Here is an 18,572-nt window from a genome sequence, read left to right on the forward strand (position 1 = left end):
CATCAAATAATAATAATATAGCCCACCCGAGTAGTGGGCTAGGGCTGCAGAGGAAATTTCGTCCGGACGACCATAAAGAGATGTGGTATGAGGCTGCACTATACTATATTATAGTAATAGTTGTATAGTTGTATGTATAGTTAATATCCACTCGTTCCTAAATCACGTCGTTTAGATGTCTTCGAACTCGTTAATATGTCAGTAGACGCATAAAAATTGTAAATATTTTCGTAATAAAAAAATAATAATAATAATAATAATAAAACAACAATATCAAATAAAAAAAAAATAATTACACGTTCAGCCAGTTCACACGGTAACTGCATACGTACACCGTTTTCCGTTTGTCGCGCTGGTATATAATAATAATTACACCATGTTTTACATTATAAGCGCCTGCTTAGTAGCGTAATAATAATAATAGTTTATCTTTATTGTATTTTCTTAAATTTGATTTATTTGAAACACCGTGTAATAGCATAGCCCCCCGGCCATACAAGTCATTGGCTTCTGGCCTGCGACCCGTGCATAGTATTATAATGTATAGGTAGTAGGTACGACGTACCTTTTATCTTATACGAATAGTAAAAAATTACCTAATCGAAAAAAAAAATATGAAAATAAATGAACACCTATTAGGTACGATGCATTAGCAAGATATCACGAACCAATGACTTTGGGAAAAATATAACAATTGTTTCAATAGCATTTTGAAATATCACTTTTTTTATGTCAGGACGATAACTCATCTAATTCAGCTATGCATTCTATATATCAACTAAAATTCCATTTAACTTTGACTGCAGTAGAAATATTTCTAAGCGAGTTTTGATTTCATTTAAAAATGGGTCAGGTCTGTTGGAACAAGTTTGAAAAGAATAACAGTATTTTATGTTTAACAGTGTTACACATTATTGTAGACAAATTACTCTATACACACATTTTTCATTTAATTTAATTTTCAATCACATATTTATGTCCAAGGATAGTATTGTTCTTTCATTTACATTTTATTTTTTTTAAGTGCAACATTTGTCTAACAATAAGCTCTGTAAACGTATGGCTTATTAAAAAAAAAAAATTTTACTTCGCTTGACACTTTTGTTTGCAAAACTATTTAAGCATAGAAAAGGTTAACTAAATTATAATGTTGTAGATAGGTAATGTATCTGAACGTCAAACAATTTAAGTTTTATAGTTTATGTGTACGTTAAAATAAAGCACATTACTACATCAGTCATCACATTAATATTTGTTGATAAAGTCAAATTCCAACAATAACTAATACGTTATGGTTTTATTCTAAATATTTATGTATTTATTCGTTTATAAACATAAATCACAATAAATGGATATCCTGTGAAGTAAAAAAATTGAGAATCCCTGGGTGAAAGTCAAAATTGGCTTCCACTTTTACGACGTTATAAATTATGCAATTGTTAACACTTTTGGATTAAATTTAAAAAATGTAGTACTGCTTTTTTGTGCCATTTTACGTTTGTAGACATAGTAGTTGTTTAAACTTTTTAAATAAAAATACATTATTAAATTGAAACATTGAAGTTCTCGGAACTTTTTGTATAAAAATTGAATTTGTGATTTTTTCATGTTTGTAAAAAATGCAAAACAAATATCGAAGGGTATTAAATAGATAACGATATTATTTTCAAATGTCGCGAACTCGCGAATAACGTCATCTTGCATACTATTATTATATTGACGAAAAGATATTATACAGAAATGCGTGTTTAGGCATTTTTCCATCTACAGAAAATGATTCTGAGAATACTATCGTGACTCGTGAGCATTCTAGAGATGTTTATGGTACGTAATAAACATCCAAATGGAAAAGTTTTCACTGAACAAATAGTAAAAACAATCGGAGCGTATTATATATGTATGTATAAATTATATTTTGCCCTTCTGTACGATTTGCGTTTTATCGTAAGCTCGTGCGAGCTGTACGGCCTGCCCAAGGTACGTGATAAAACAATGCGTATAATACAGTAATATTATAGGGTAATGATGGATCGATGTGCGGCAGCCTGTACACAATGACACGATGTAGGCAAGTAATTGTTTAGTACATCAGTACATGACATTTAAAATGAATCCATACAATTTGAATGAACACAATTTTTTAACAAATTTTTTACAAACGACTTGTGAAAATAATTCCGTTTGTAATTTGTCTGCAATAAGTGTTTCATATTTGATGGCATACGATTATACTATTATATTGTATGATATAATATAATAAATAATATTTATTTAAAAATGTGTATATTATTGTGGTATATTAATTCGGTTAGCTCATTAACATTATGTGAAATTAATAATTATTTATATTTATAATAACCGTTTTAAAAATAACATATAATTGCAATCTGTATAGGTACAAGATAATTATTGACAAGTATTAAAACGGAGTGGGTATTTTAATTTGAGATTTATCGCCTGAATAATTTTACACATACATATCCAATTACCATCATGCTATCAACGTGATCGGTAAATACAATATAATCCACTTATAATTGATTGAAAACTAATAAACACACTGGCGTGAGCTGATTATTATCGTAAAAAACACTCATGTAAATTGACATTAAAGCACTAATGTATACCGATTAACATTTTAGTAATAATACACTACATCCATATATTATTCAAAAAATACAACGCGCGGGCACTACATTAAGTCCCATCTACCGTCGGCGAGATTACACGCACTATATTTACACGGCGTGTAAAATATGCCTACACAAATGAAGTTGAGTTATTTGAAAAAAATAAATACATTTTCGAACGTTTCGGTGAATATTCACAATCGTCCATCGCGTGCCGTGTGATATACTACCACTTTATACAGACGGTTTAAGCTCCGTTTGTAGTTTGACGCTCAATTTATAACATTTATATATCTATCCGAAAAAACAACAAACGGACGTAGGTATACGGCTAGATCAAAGTGTGAATGAATCGGTTTCCCCGACTAGGAAAAAAAAATAATGATGACTGGAAAAATTAAATTCGAAGTGGTATAGGAACCGAAAACATAATCAACATAAAAGCAATAATTATGGATTGTCCGATATAGGCACTTAACCTATAAGTTATCGTGAAATTAGTTTTTAAATATTAGGCACGCTTTGATAATTATTTATTATGTAAGTACTTTATTGTTCGTTTCAAAACAATAATAATATCAGGATGCAGGGGCGTTATTGGCTGGATGCAGTTGTGCACTTGCATGCCATAGATTACATCATAGATCCCATACTATACAGATTTGTTATTGAAATTGATAACACTTGTATAACACTAGCAATAACACCAGTAATAACGATCGTTTTTTTTTTTTTTTTTAAATGAATTGTTTTTGAATTTAAATACTTTTAAGCTATACATATGTATTGAAGATTTTAAGTAAAACGTATTATATAATTTAATTTTACTACCTATAGTACCTACTTATAGCACTTAATATTCTAAATTTCTTTTGAATTTTATAATGTTTAATGAATTTTAATTGAAAATGTTTTCATTAATCTATGTATTTACATACCTATAGTCGTTTCTTTTATGTTAAAAAAAAGTGATTAATTATTAAAATTTCGTTAGGTATGCTTAAGAACAATTTTTAATTTTAAGGTACCTATTTTGAGAACGGTTTTGATTGTGGTTGCCAGTTAGCTATTGGTAAATTTCTGTAACAGTATTTTCTTAAAACACCAAATTTTTTCTTGTTAAAAATAATATGGACCTACAACTATTATTTAATTCTAATCGCCAAACATATTTATTATTTTGGATTACATTTTGTATTGTTTTTTGATGTAAATACATTTTTTTGAACTTAAATCGTTTCTTATTTTATCGACAAATATCGATATTATAATTTCGTTTTATATTATTGCGACCTATACAGTATACATTATAGTCGGATGGCACAGTTTCTTCCGAAACCCTATCGCAAGAGTCAAAATCTTTAACGTGCAACGGCGTACCCACTGATGGCGGTTAAATTACGCTCACACGAGCAGAAAAAAATCTAAATATATTTTAATTAAAAAAAATTTCGCTTTGGTAGCCGCTAGTCGAATTTGACGTCTGCGAACGAGACGCGTTACGACTTACCGGGTGCGCGAGCAAAGTGAAAACGCCGCCGCGCCGCCGCCGGGTCCCAGGACACCCATCGCTCCTCCTCCTCTTCATTCTCGTATATCCCGACATCGGCCGCCGGGCTCATACTAGTACCAAAATAATATAATATGTATAGCATAAAATATTATTCTTGCAAACGATATTTCTATACATAATATTGCTGACGGGCCAGTGTTCGGCGTTAGCTTTTGGTAAGCGCATACCTGGTATATAGTTATACATACCTTATACCTAACATAAGTCGTATAATAACCTATATTGTAACGGTCGGTCCTCAAAATTATTTACAAGTGCGTTTCTCATCTGCACGTCGCCAATTTCAATAAATGCTCACACGATCTGCAGTATTTATGTACATGTTTATCTATTACCCACCTTGATTTATTTCGGCTCATCTAACTTAACTTTTATCTAGATTCTAGACAAATGTGAATTTATCTTAGTAAGTTATCTGTAACTATGCCTAAAAATATGGAGACTGATGTATACGGTGGATTAGAAAACAAACTAAAAAAGTATAACAATTTGAAATGTTACCATCTTGAGAAAAATGTATAACGATTTTCAAATTAAGCATGACAGTGTACGGCTAGTTCTGCTTATGGCCGCTGATGGCAATAAGTGCGATATTTTTCATAATAATAATATCATGTTCGATTTGTCCTATGGATTATTTACAGAAGACATTGCTCCAACCTGGCTGATAACTTTCTTTTCCAGTTGTGGGGCGGGGGGAGGAGGAGGAGGAGGTGTGTTCTTCCCAACATCCCCGTGATGGGTGCCCATAATACGTACTGTTGTACAAACTATTTATTAAGAATACCACGACGGTACGCGGGAACGGTGGCGCGCGACTGCCACGGCCGCCGAGAATATTATAATATTATTATTTATTAATAATGATACGGTACTATCTTGACAGTCTGTTGATTTAAAATGATTTTATTTAAATGCATACGCGTCGCAAGGTCCGCGGTCCGGTATGTACAGTGGCGGTGACGGCACGCGCGGAGGGGGTGACGGCTCGGGGGCAAAAATACCTATCATATGCCGCAGCAGCCTCCTTTGAACTCGTTTATATTATATATTTTATTATATTAGTAGAGAAACCCTAGATCCAGATCGTTATGTCGGTAATTTATAGATACTGGTTCACGCCCATGTATTTATTATTACATAATATAATCTATAATGCCGCCTAATAAATGTGGTTATTATTATTATTTTTTAACTTATTATTTTTTAGTCTTCTTTTCAATATAATATTAATATGTAAGTATGTAGCTAATTGGGACACTGTATACTACACGTATTTGCCAACATGTAAGTATGCATTCGTTGTGTATAGTGTTTGTACTGCACCTAAGTATGTGTATGTGTGTGGTGTAGCCGTGTAGGTATGTATAATATTATGACCGTCTATATGTTTATGGTGACCGTGAGAGTTTTCAACGCACACCACTCACGCTAAAGAGGTAGGTATATTAATGTCGTTATAAAAACCGCGGTCCCCAGCGCCCAGCAGCGCACCGGCATCACTCGGCAGCCAAACCAACACATATTACATTGTAATATACGATTATAATAAATATTATGATATACTGCATCACCATAATAGTATATATTAATATCTACCGGCGCCCTGTAATGTATACCGTGGAATATTATTGGAATTTCGATACGGCTATTACACGCGTGCAGCACATCTATGATACACTGCACGGACGCACAGTCCCACAGAGATACACGCACAGACCCAATGAAAAAGAGAGAAAGAGAGAGCAAGTGAGCGAGAGGATGTGACAGAGTGAGGGGAAACACACACACACACACACACACACACACACACACACACACCCACACACACACACCACGGGCTGGAAATTATGGTTTACCCGTGCATTAGTTGTACGTATTAATGTCATGTTTATTACTAGATAATTTAGGTGATGAAGCCACTATAATATTCTCAGCCAGCTGATGTGTTTGCGAAAACAATGTTTTTTTATAATTACAAAATACGCATGCATAATAATTAATAGTTATTACTAATATTACTTTATATCAAAATAATGCAACACTAGGTACGATTTTGTTGTACATATTTTATGATTTGATTTTAATTATCCAATGTAGAATGCTTGACTAAAATCGTCTATAAAGTATCAAGTTCAATTAATAAATACTTATTATTTTATATTTATATGCATTTTGAAACTTTTTTAAGAACCATAATATTGAGCTAAGTGGAATTTCTCAGGAGATTCTTAGCACTTTAATTCCGATCATACAACTTTAAATGTTTATATACATCTAGTTTAATACATCTTGTATACTAATTATGAATAAAACTTAAACTGTTAGTTTAAAATTAAATATAAATACCTAACCCAACTTCAGAATAATCTATATTACATATAAAAAATATGAATTATTTTTATTCAATTACTTAAATTTAAACCTATAAGAAATTTACTATGAAAAAAAGTAGCGATGGTTATATCAATACGACTGTAATAGTTATGCCATAGAAATCGTTTAATAGTAATTGAAAATTATTTTTGAAAAAACACCGAAAACCGACTGAGAAAATCAGTTTTTTTATATGCGTTGAGGATATTTAAATGTTGAGTTGTAGTTTGAGTATTACGTATAACCTACTCACTACACACTGAGCTACAGTCTAAGTATATCATTATGCAGTGAGATTAGTGATAGTAATATCTAATCAGTCTGATAGGTATTTTTAATATTATAACATTTTATACGACAGTCGTTAATTATTCACGGTGATTGGTGAATACCTATTTCAAGTCTAGACATTATTAATAAAATATGGGTGAACCCAAGAGGCCAAGACATAAAGGCGTATCTAAAATATGTTTTAGATACGCCTTTAATTCTCGGGTTGTCGTATTGTTACAATAATATAATAACGATATTATATTGCTCAATACCTGCTGTCGGGTTTTTCACCGTTAATAATCATCATCCCGTTCTTGATAATAATAATAATAATAAAGTATAATAACAATATGCAGGCACAGTCGTTGGGCTGACGGGGTTTTCGTCACGATGATGAAGATTCTTACGAGTATAATAATATGTACCTATAACCCATATAATGTATATTATGTAGAAAGCGTGGGACGACCACTGCCGCCGCCACGCGTCGTTTTCGTTATTACTTATTACTTATTATTACTATTACCATATACATCTATATAAATATATACGTATTATTATATATCAAATAATATTATATTATGTAACCCGCGCATGTCATTCTACAGTGTAATAATAGTATGGTAGCTTTTGTCAAATCGCGGGCGACAGATACATATTATTATACATTTTATTTTACGTTCTAACAATATGCAATCGCATATGCCATACGGTTATACGGTTCCGAAATCATTATGGAAGGTGGCCGAATAAAACACGCCGGGCTTTTAATGTGATTTTTATGTTGCGGCACACAATACATCACATAAAGGTTATTCCTTTATCATCGTCGTGTGTATTCTAAAAGTCACTATTCTATCTGTGATTCAAGGACGCGTGTATACATATTACTATTATTATATGCGGTGTACCCACACTTGTATATGTATAAAAATAACTACAGCTGGGAAATACGGTTTTTTAGAGCCCCGTCCCCGAAAATTGTATTCGGAAAGTCGAACAAATAGTAATAAAGCATTTCGGAACGTAAAACTTTACGAACACGAGTTCGACAATAAACGAATATTTAGATATGTGAATATGTATGATTTTATATTTTGGTCTATTTTAAGTTTTAACATTAATTTTTTAGAATATACGAGGACATATTTTATTTACATATCTTATTAAATTATTTTATTATTTTATATTTATAACAAAACAAAAAGTATAAAACTTATGAATCATAACTCGCTATGTGTATTCAATTTATCATATTTATAAGTTTTCAGTTGGTATCCTATAATAGTATAAGTATTTTTATCATTAGTTAAACTAAAGTTTCATTCCATTTTTTTGAACAACTACAATTAAATTAAATTTATTTTTTTAAATGTTTTGATTAACTTATATATTATCTATAATCTATACTGTCGATATTATTTTTTAATTTCAAAAATAATTATAACTACTAACTTCTATTTTTTTTATGAGGAAATCATGCATAATGGTGTACTATTCGATTCAAAAATAGCGTGTTAACTGTTAAGCTTACATCGGGATACAAAGATCAAAGTAGGGGGGAAATGTCTCTTGTGACAAAACAAAGTTGAGATAAAATGTAATAAATTCAAACTTTGAATAAAATATTACGACTTATATTTTTTTTTACATTTATTTCCACACAACACCCATAGATGATTTTAAGATGATTTTTTTCTACCGAATGGATCAATGTGTTTTCTCATAAATGTAACTTATAATATAGGGTAATCGTGAAAACTATTTAAGGCCATTCATTTGTACATCATGTTTTTACACACATTTAATATTCGTTTTATAATCAAATCTTAAAAGTTTTCTAGATATGTTTCAATATTATGTTTAAATACAATTATTGAAATATACAACATAGACTGTAAGCAAATATAAGCAACTATAATACCTAAAAATTCTATGTGTTTGATTATAAATACAATATAAAATAGGTTCCTAGTGTGGCCCAGTGGTTGGCCTCAGTCAAGCATCGGCCGGTGCCTCTAGCTCCCGGATGGGTGACCACCCGGCTATATAGTGATGAATCCTCGTTCCATCTACACATGCCCCAAATCAACCCCTCCCCCCCCCCCCAAAAGTAAAAAACCGGCTAATAACCATATCACAATTATTAATTAATAATCACAATAAAAAAAATGTACATAAAATATGTATATGTGAGCAAATTTCAACAGTGTTAATACTACGGATTTTACCCTAAAATAATTTTAAACACTGTAAGAACGAATAAATAATTATACTTATAGCCCTGTACACCCAGAAACCGCAATAAATATCGTAATGACATTATATTTTCGTTGCAGTTTCATGACTATAAATAATGCTTGGCCGTTTTGTACTTACACTATGTAAAATAATAAATCGAACTGCATGCATTTCAGATTTTAGCCATATACTAAGACACTTCTCGTCAATCTTATATGTTATCTGTCCAGTTGACTCTGGATCTCAGCCATTAGGTACTATTTTAAATTAGTTAAATCTGTTCTTGAAATTTCATCCATTTTTTGAATACCAACTATTAAATTATTGATAAAAACGTTCAAACTTATTCTCCCAAATTATAATTATGTTTCACGTCCTTACACAAGTTGATGAAGTATAATAAATAATTCTAACTAGTTTGATTTTCTTTCAGTAAGGATTTAAGTTTAACAAACAAACAAAACATCTTGGATTTATTTTTTATTGCCATATTCATATTTAACTAGATAACTGCACTTAAATGGTATATTCTTGTAAAACATATATAATATTATTGTGAGCCATAAATAATGTGTTATATTGTTCTCTGTGCTGTTTTATTACGGACAGCACTTAGGCATATATATATATATATATATATATATATATGTTCTATATTCTACAATATTACTTGTCATATTTACATTTAATTCAACTCAAAAAGTTGAGTCTCGGGTCGTTTATTATAATAGAACTTAGTTTGACTATTTATTATTTTTTGTTAAATACTTATCGCATAAATTATTATTAGCTTTCGTGAGCACTGAAATGTTTAATTTTTTAATTTTATTTATAAATGGTAACGTCTTTCATTTTTGTTTTAAGATAAATTTTTTTTCTCAAAATGTTTTATTAGGCTATCTGTTACAAGTTTGATCAATCTTATTAGATTATAATAAATAAAATAAAATAGTTACACTGAAATTCGAGTAAATAAGCATCCTAGTGAAGGTATTCCAAAGTTAAATAAGATAAATTAAACCATACAATAATTTTTATAACAAAACAATGTGAGTTACACTTACTTGTTTATTCCCAAAAAATTAAAAATAAGAAACACTAAATATATTGTAAAACTTACTATATTAGTATATTAAAATATGTAAATACATATAGACGTTAATAAGATATTAATTATACAATTCCATAAACTTAAACTTTTAACACTCTAATACAAACATTATTGTAATATATATTTACGGTTAAGCCCGTTAATCGATTATTGGTGTACACATATCAGTTTCTTAGTTGAGACATAGAATTACCTTTAACTTTTAAAGTTAGTTGTTTTTGCAATAGAATTATTAAAATTATATTAAGTTTAACAATTTTAATATAACTTGGGTAGTATGAACATTTAACATTGTAATCTTCAAAAATTCTAATTCCAGAGCCATTCGTATACCGTAGTTCACAATTTAGTAGAAAAGATTAACTAGTTTACATAATTGTATTATTTTCCTAAGTGATGTAGCGCTTCGCTGTCTCAGCTATGTTGTAGTTGGACAAACGAATTAGTTTACATTTTAGAAATAACGAAATATTAAATTTGTATTGGAAATATGTTTAAAATTGTTTCCTAACGAGTATAGGCAATGCCAATGCTATTAGTTCCAAATTGTTGCAAAGATTGAATAGAAGTAGTAGGTAATTTAATTTAATATTTATTCATAGAAATTATACCTACTGTTGTTTTCATAAAATGTACAAAAATATGAGTGTTTATCTATAAAGTTTTATTTTATTTGGACATGATTGTAAACTTTTATTAACGTTTTAACAGTGGAGTTACTACAATACCATGAATCGACTTTTCACATAACGTCCTAGAATACGTTTTAATTTCATAGAAACCTTATTTCATTGTTTTCTTCGCTTGAATTTTACTACACAACTATAGTTGTTGTCTTAAACGAAAAACTTACAACGTACTTACATTCAGTTGTAATCTAGTTATTTTCAACATCAACGTTTTGATGGTTGTTAGTGTGGAAAATGTTGAATGTATACCTAAACAAATATATCATATATAATATATATTTTTTTTTTTGGCTTAAATGTCCATAAATATTGTGGGAGTTTGTAATTTGTACCAAAATAGTAAAGGAATGTAATTTGCCTCATCGTAGATAGTCAAAAATTGTTTTTGTAATTTGCACCAAAATGAGTATCTATATGATGTATTCCTTTATCAATAATTAATAGGCATCCTTTATACTGATTATTTGAGTGACAATACTATTGCTTATAATATTAAGATTTTAACTGTAGCACAAAAGTACATATACTTTTACATTTATTACAGATAAAAATAATGAATAAAAAATGCTATAAAAATCATTAGAAGCTCCAATTATCTAGGTAGAGTTAAGTTCTAAACAGAATCTTGATGTTTTCTGTCTATTCTATAAATAAAAACATGATAAAATAATAATGTTTGGATTACAGTCACTCCTTATCAAAATCTAAATATTGTATACAAATATTTAAAAATTATATTTTTACCTAAAATAATGCAATTATTACTGTATTTTATAATACCTTTGTCTTATAATAAATTATTGTTACAATATAGCTTTTAAGTCAAAATTTTTACGTCTGAAGTACGACGGAACGGTGTAAAAAGGCAAGTAAAAAAGTTGTTACTGTTCGAGTTTGAAATGTACAGCGTTTACCAGCTATGTATAATTTATTTGTTAAAACCATAAGGCTCAATATTATAGCATCAAGGTAAATTTAATTTAATTATATGAATAATAGGGAAATAGTTTTCGTATTATGAGACGGCATATAAGGTTATACATAAAATTAACAAGATCTTTTTTATTTCGGTTACTATAATTACTAATTAGTTATACTAAACTGTCGCCATCATAATATGTCGTGCCAAGACTGTCGAGATTCACTAGTATAAGCATAGATGACCCGTAGAACCTACGCTCAACGACATTTAGTGCGCAATTCATTATACAGACCCATACGCAGACATACTACAATATTTTATAAAAATACGCGTTGTCATCTCACAATATATTATATTATTATATCATATAAAATATAAATACAAATATATAATATGTGCCGGGCATTAAAATATTATAGCACATATTGCATATAAACTGCGTATTTAAAAAAATAAAGAAAAGTCAAGCATAGACATGTGCTTACCTATACGTCGTGTATACGTAAATGTATATAATATATATATATACACATAATGAGTCATTCTCCATAAAGTCCGTCTAGCCTCTCATGCAATACGAACGGTATTATAGAACCTGTTTTCGTTTTATATATTACAATTTATTATTTTTTTTTCCATATTTTTATTGTACATAAAATGACGCCACCGTAGCGTATAAGCATATTGTTTGTCTGCAAGCGACTCAAAAGGTATACCTTCTACTCGCACACAAACACACAAATATAACATACAGCAAGACGCGTGTGTATAGTACTCCTCTTTCGACGGCGGCGGTGGCGGCGGCGCCCACGCAGCCGTAGGTAATGCCGTATAGTGTGACGCGAGGAATTTTAACGGCCGTGTATGAAGTTAAAGATTTTTTTCGTCTCACACGCGCACACCACGCGGTTTGCGGTTTCCATTGGGCTGTTCACGCCGAACGCATTCTGTCGAGTCCATTATGTTTTATTATTTCATTTGTACCACGGCTGCAGTCGGCAACAGCAATAGCAATAATAATAATAATAATAATCACACGTCGGCTGGTTGTTGTTATAACCACACACACTTTTTGAAGGGCACTTGGATTTAACTACACTGCAACTTACTTAGATTTCGATGAAACGTTGTCGAAATGATATAGGTTTTCACTATCAGAGTAAATTGTTAATTTGACTGTATTGTGCGCATGCACACTACTGTTGGTTTAAAGTTTTACTGATTTCATAACCATTGTACCCAATTCTTTAAAATTGACTCACAAAATGTTTCAAATTTAAATTCAATTTTTAAACATGTTTATGATTTTTTATTTTTGTATGTAAACAATGAGTCTTCACTTTTACACATAGTTAGCTAACAACTACTAAGTACCAGTATTTTATCTATTTCTTATATTGTTTTCTTTATACAAAAAATTATGCTGTAAAATGTTTAAAATTTTATTTTTACTGGAAGATAATATAGATAACTTATAATTATGATTTTCAATTTCTTCGATATTAATATCAAGATATTGTTTAATCTAAAATTACTGATATTGACGATAGGATATTTAATAATACAAGTAAACAAGGTGTCATTGTGGTTGTAACTTTATTTTTAATATCCATACGAGATTACAAGATCTAAAATATGTACCAACATAAAGTTATCAATAATTGCCACCAACGAATTAAATTAATTTTTTTATTCGTATTGGATCATTTGGCATTTAGTACATAATTTAAAAGGGGTTTGTCAAGTTTCTGAGAAACTTACAAGTTGTCTATCAAATTTCATATGACTCTTTAGTCCTTATAGGGTTTGAATTTAAAAAACATATAAACTGTTACATATTGTATAAATTACATAGGTGTTTGATTAATTCAAACTTTCTTCTGGATCTAATCATCTTTATAGCTTCTTACCTACTATACTATACTACCTATACCTACTATACAATTAGTTTTCTTTCTAATCTATTCATAAGTTGTCATAAATGTCTAACAATAAAAAAAAAATTCCTTTTTTATAGTAAATAATTTACAACTCCCGACGGAAATTTACCATCGTATTGAAAATATAATTTACTTTTGATACAGTTCTCTTTTATTCTTATTATTATATTCGGCCTAATGATCGTTTTGAAAAAAAATGGACCTACCTTACACAGATAAATGAAGTACAAAGCGTCACTTTTTTCAGGATGCGAATAATATTTTATTATTATATAGGTATGTGTTTTCGTGCGAAAAAAAAATTATATTTATTTAATGTCAACCACGACCAGTCGCGTGGCGTCACAGTCGTGCCGTGTATATTATTATATTACATATTATAATATAAGTATGTATACTGTATAGCGACACTGCCGTTGACGTCTCATTTAAAACGCGTAATGTGCGTTGGACCGGTCTACTTGCTGCCGACTCGGTGCGGCAGGCTCACCCGCCCGCTCGACGACCGTAGTGCGTATACCTCATTTGAATATAATAATATAGTCTGCCGTGTGTGTATATATATTTATATATATATTAGTATACCTCATACCTATAGTTGTCGTAGTCTACTGCAAGCGCCGCCGCAGTAAGTAAAAAATATGTACAATATAATATATTATCTGAGCACACATAAAGTATATACCAATATATTGATATTATATACAACAGGGATGATACATACACAATATTATTATTATTTTTATGCGACGAAGGACGGCTGCAGACATACGACGTGAATATATAATATATTACAATAAATAATATATATCACTCGCCCGCCCGTGTGTGTGTGGTGCAGTGTGCGGGAGCGCGCGATATTGTATTTGTTGAATTATAATTTTCACGATAATTTTCGTGTTTTATTATTCGGATAACATATTAGTATGGCGATATTATCGGAGTGTGTCTGAAGTCGTCCGCGATCGCTGCGCACCGATGGGACTACGGGGATGTCGCGACCGACCATTTATGTTAGTGTTAAACGTTAGTGTAATATCAGTTAGTATACCAAGAAAGTTGTGCGGAAAATATAGACATCGTGTTATACATGAACGAGATAGAGACGACGGTGGCGATAATGAAGACGAGTCTGACGATGTGGTCCTCCCTCTGCAGTATGCACACACACATACACAGACACACGCACAACTCTTCTATATACGTACACGATATATGTATATATATATATGTATGCATGTAATGGCGTGTATACTGTATATTATATTGATTAACTCGGGGAACACATAAAATACGCGGACCCAAACGATTTAATGGATTCACATTAGTTTTATACGGCAAACCTATATTTATATATATTATATATGTTTCACTCGCGCCGTCGACGTCGTCGTCGTCGTCGTCGCCGCCGCCGCCGATGCCTCCTCGCGTCGTTCGCAGTACATTTAATGGTCTACAGTATACATATATTTTTCGCGTTTTCTGGCGTGCATAAAATAACACATCCGAAACCTAATCGATAATTATTATTATTGGGTTTGTGGTAAATTTGGAGACACGCTTTTCGACCGCTCGCATCTCGCCGAGGCGTCGAACGTCATATATACATGGGTATATCGTTATTATGTGCGACATTACGTTTTAGATTTTTCCGTCGCCCATATCGCCGCGGTATTACGACTGTAGTTAAATGTAATAGTTACATAATAATTTAATACAACTATGAGCCATATACGCCCGCAGTTGCTGTCGGTGTATCGTGTATACGTAACGCAAGTGGCTCTTGCAGCACTCATCTCGTGTTTTTCGAAAATAAATGGGCGCACGCGGTGACAGAGGTGGGTCGGCGAAACAGGGGTTCGGAGTTACGCCGTGGCTAACACTCGAACGAGAGGCCGGTGGTTTGGAGTCGATGGTGTGACTTGTGGGAGAGGGAGCGGGGTACGTGGAACTTAGCTCATTACAAAATTCGCGGATATTCACGCGAAGGGCCTGACTGACCAAAAAAAAGAAGAAAAAAAACTTTTGTGTGCATTATTATTAGAGTTGTTTTTTTTTACTAACAGAACGTGATGATTTAAGGAGGAGTGAGAGGGACGAAGGATGAAACGATATAATATGAGTACACGAGACGGAAGGGACGCGTGTTGGGGAAGTGGTATATAATATGTATGTTGTATACATATATATATATATGTGTGTGTGTGTGTGTGTGTGTGTGTGTGTGTGTGTGTGTGTGTGTGTGTGTGTGTGTAGGAGCAGCGTATAATATAGCAGTGGTGGTGGACGAAGTCGGCCGTCGTTGAGCACAGAAAGGCGGGAAAGATAAGCGATTGGAATGAAAATGTTTTGCGTGCCGCTGTGGGGTGATACGGTGCTGTGCGGCGCGGTGACGGGGGACGGGACGTCGGCGGCTACGGTGGCGGCGCGGCCAAGGAGATGGGTTGCGGGAGGGCAGTGGGGCCGCGATGACTGGGAAAGTGGGGCACTCGGCGGAAAAGGGATTTTCACTGGAGCCACTTGCCATCGATCGTGTCTGAGACCTCGCAGACGCACGCACACTGCAGACACACTCGCACGACTTAGGCCACTTGTCCGACGTCCTTTTTATAGCGCTCTCACACACACACACACACACACACACACGCGCGCGCACACGCACACACACACACATACCCACATACACACACACGCACACACACTGCGCAATGCATATTATGTATATTATTATATATATATATATATGTGTGTGTGTGTGTATATAAGCGCGTACATAACGATATTCGCGCTTGTGGGGGGGGGGGGTCGTGTGGTGGTGGTCGGTCTGAAAACGTCCTCTATATAGGGCTGTAAACGGTCGCAGCGGTGTAATATGACGTGTCCCCGGTGACGGAAGGTATATAGAGCGGTAAAAAAGTAATCTAAACCGATAAACTTGCCTATATGTATGTGTACGCACACTATTATGCGCTATGCAGTGTTATGTATTTAATGTTATTTATATATATATGTATATATAATATTTTTTGCTGAGACGTCGTGCCGCCGTACCTATTATACGCGACTCCGCACGTACTCGCGACTATTGATAAAACAATATTATAGGCAGTGCAATATTAATCGTCATAATATGATTAAAATAATACACGATCATTAAGGCCGTATTATAGTGTTTGAAACTCGATTTTTCTCTCTATTCTAATTATTCAGATCCTTCTAATTGTGAAATACGTTTGCAAATGTCGCATAGAAAAATATGTTTTCTCGGTATGTTTATTTTATCTTTCACAGTTTCACGTGACGTCCATGAATAATTTTCAAAAGATTATGTCGTAACATAACTGCCGTCGAGCATATTTCATTTCAATAGGTCTATACACAACATATTATATATTAGGTATTTAGGTACCTGAAGAAGATTTTGAAATTAATTAAATGGTGAATTTATTTTACATGTTATATTTAATATTCATACAATACTATGTTTTCAATGTATCCTATTTAACATTGTTTTTTCGTTATAATATAATCATTGGGTATTTTAAACGGAATGTAACATTTGAACCGCTTTATCAAATCAGGAATCAAAGCCAATTTGTTCCAATTGTATTTCCTTTATTGTTTTTAATATCCAAAGTTTTTTTAAACTTAATATTTTCTATGTTTCAGACTTCAGATTGAATTTGATTGAATTTTGTTAAATATGCATTTTTACTTCTGTATGTCTTGATTTCGTGTATTCTGAATGTATAGTACATAATTAATAGTACTAAGATTTTCTAAATAATAAATGATTATCAGGTCACTATTAATAAACAAAAAAATTGTATTTAACTACTAATACATGGTATGGTTAAATATTATTTTAATACTTTAGTTTATCTACTTATATTATACATTCTAGTATTTGTTAAACTACATTTTTAATTTAAATAAGTATTCTTCGTTTTATAATATTTTCAAATGCTTTTAACAATTGTTTTTTATTTACTTCAGTTTTATTGTTTTTATTTACTTCAGCTTTATTGTTTTTATATAATATACAATTTAAACTCAAGTCTCAAATATAGAATTAAATTTGTTTTCTGTTTTTCAATTTTGTATTTGAATATACGTATTTAAAAATGTCAGTACTAGGTAATTATATCGTTAAAACTATGAATGTCTATAAATAAAAAAAATTAATATTACTGTAATTTGAGATTATTATTATATAAGGTAAAATTATAATAAAAAGTATACCACAATATTTAAATACATTCGGTATGATGGAATTGTTTAATACATTTATAACTCGAGTTGAGATTGTATCAAGATATTTCAATTTCTTTTGGGAGGAAAGTGATTGAAATAAAATAATACAATACTATATATATAATATTATAGATATATATATATATATTACTAAAATGTGAATATTTCTATATGCAATAGAAAATCTGAGAAAATGAAATTGAATTTTTACGTTCAAGAATTCTTGATAATTTATTAACATTGTATAAATTGTTTAAATTATATAATATTCACTACCCACATGTTTTAATTAAAAGTACAAATCTTACCTTGTATATAACTATCATTTTAATCTTAGAAATAATATTATTCTCGCATATATTATAATAGTATTTTACACATTTAAAAGTAAAAAATTATATCGCAGCTGTTGTATTACCTACTTTATAAAAGTTGTTTGCACAAAAAAACATAAATGCGTGTGCGTAAAATCAATATAATGAGTATTATTACAGTACAGTTTGTTATACAATATATAAAAATCAAAATAGTCTTGCATGTTAGCGTATTATATTCATTTTTTG

The 18,572-nt window shown here is 31.3% G+C and overlaps 1 protein-coding gene across 1 annotated transcript in view; it reads left to right on the forward strand.

The window, feature by feature from the left end:
• Positions 1–18,572, forward strand: part of LOC111040630 (inhibin beta chain-like) — a 62,146-nt gene that overhangs the window by 23,156 nt on the left and 20,418 nt on the right. The window lies entirely within an intron of this gene.

Source organism: Myzus persicae, unplaced genomic scaffold, assembly GCF_001856785.1.
Source record: "Myzus persicae strain clone G006 unplaced genomic scaffold, MPER_G0061.0, whole genome shotgun sequence".
In the NCBI taxonomy this organism is placed as follows: domain Eukaryota; kingdom Metazoa; phylum Arthropoda; class Insecta; order Hemiptera; family Aphididae; genus Myzus; species Myzus persicae.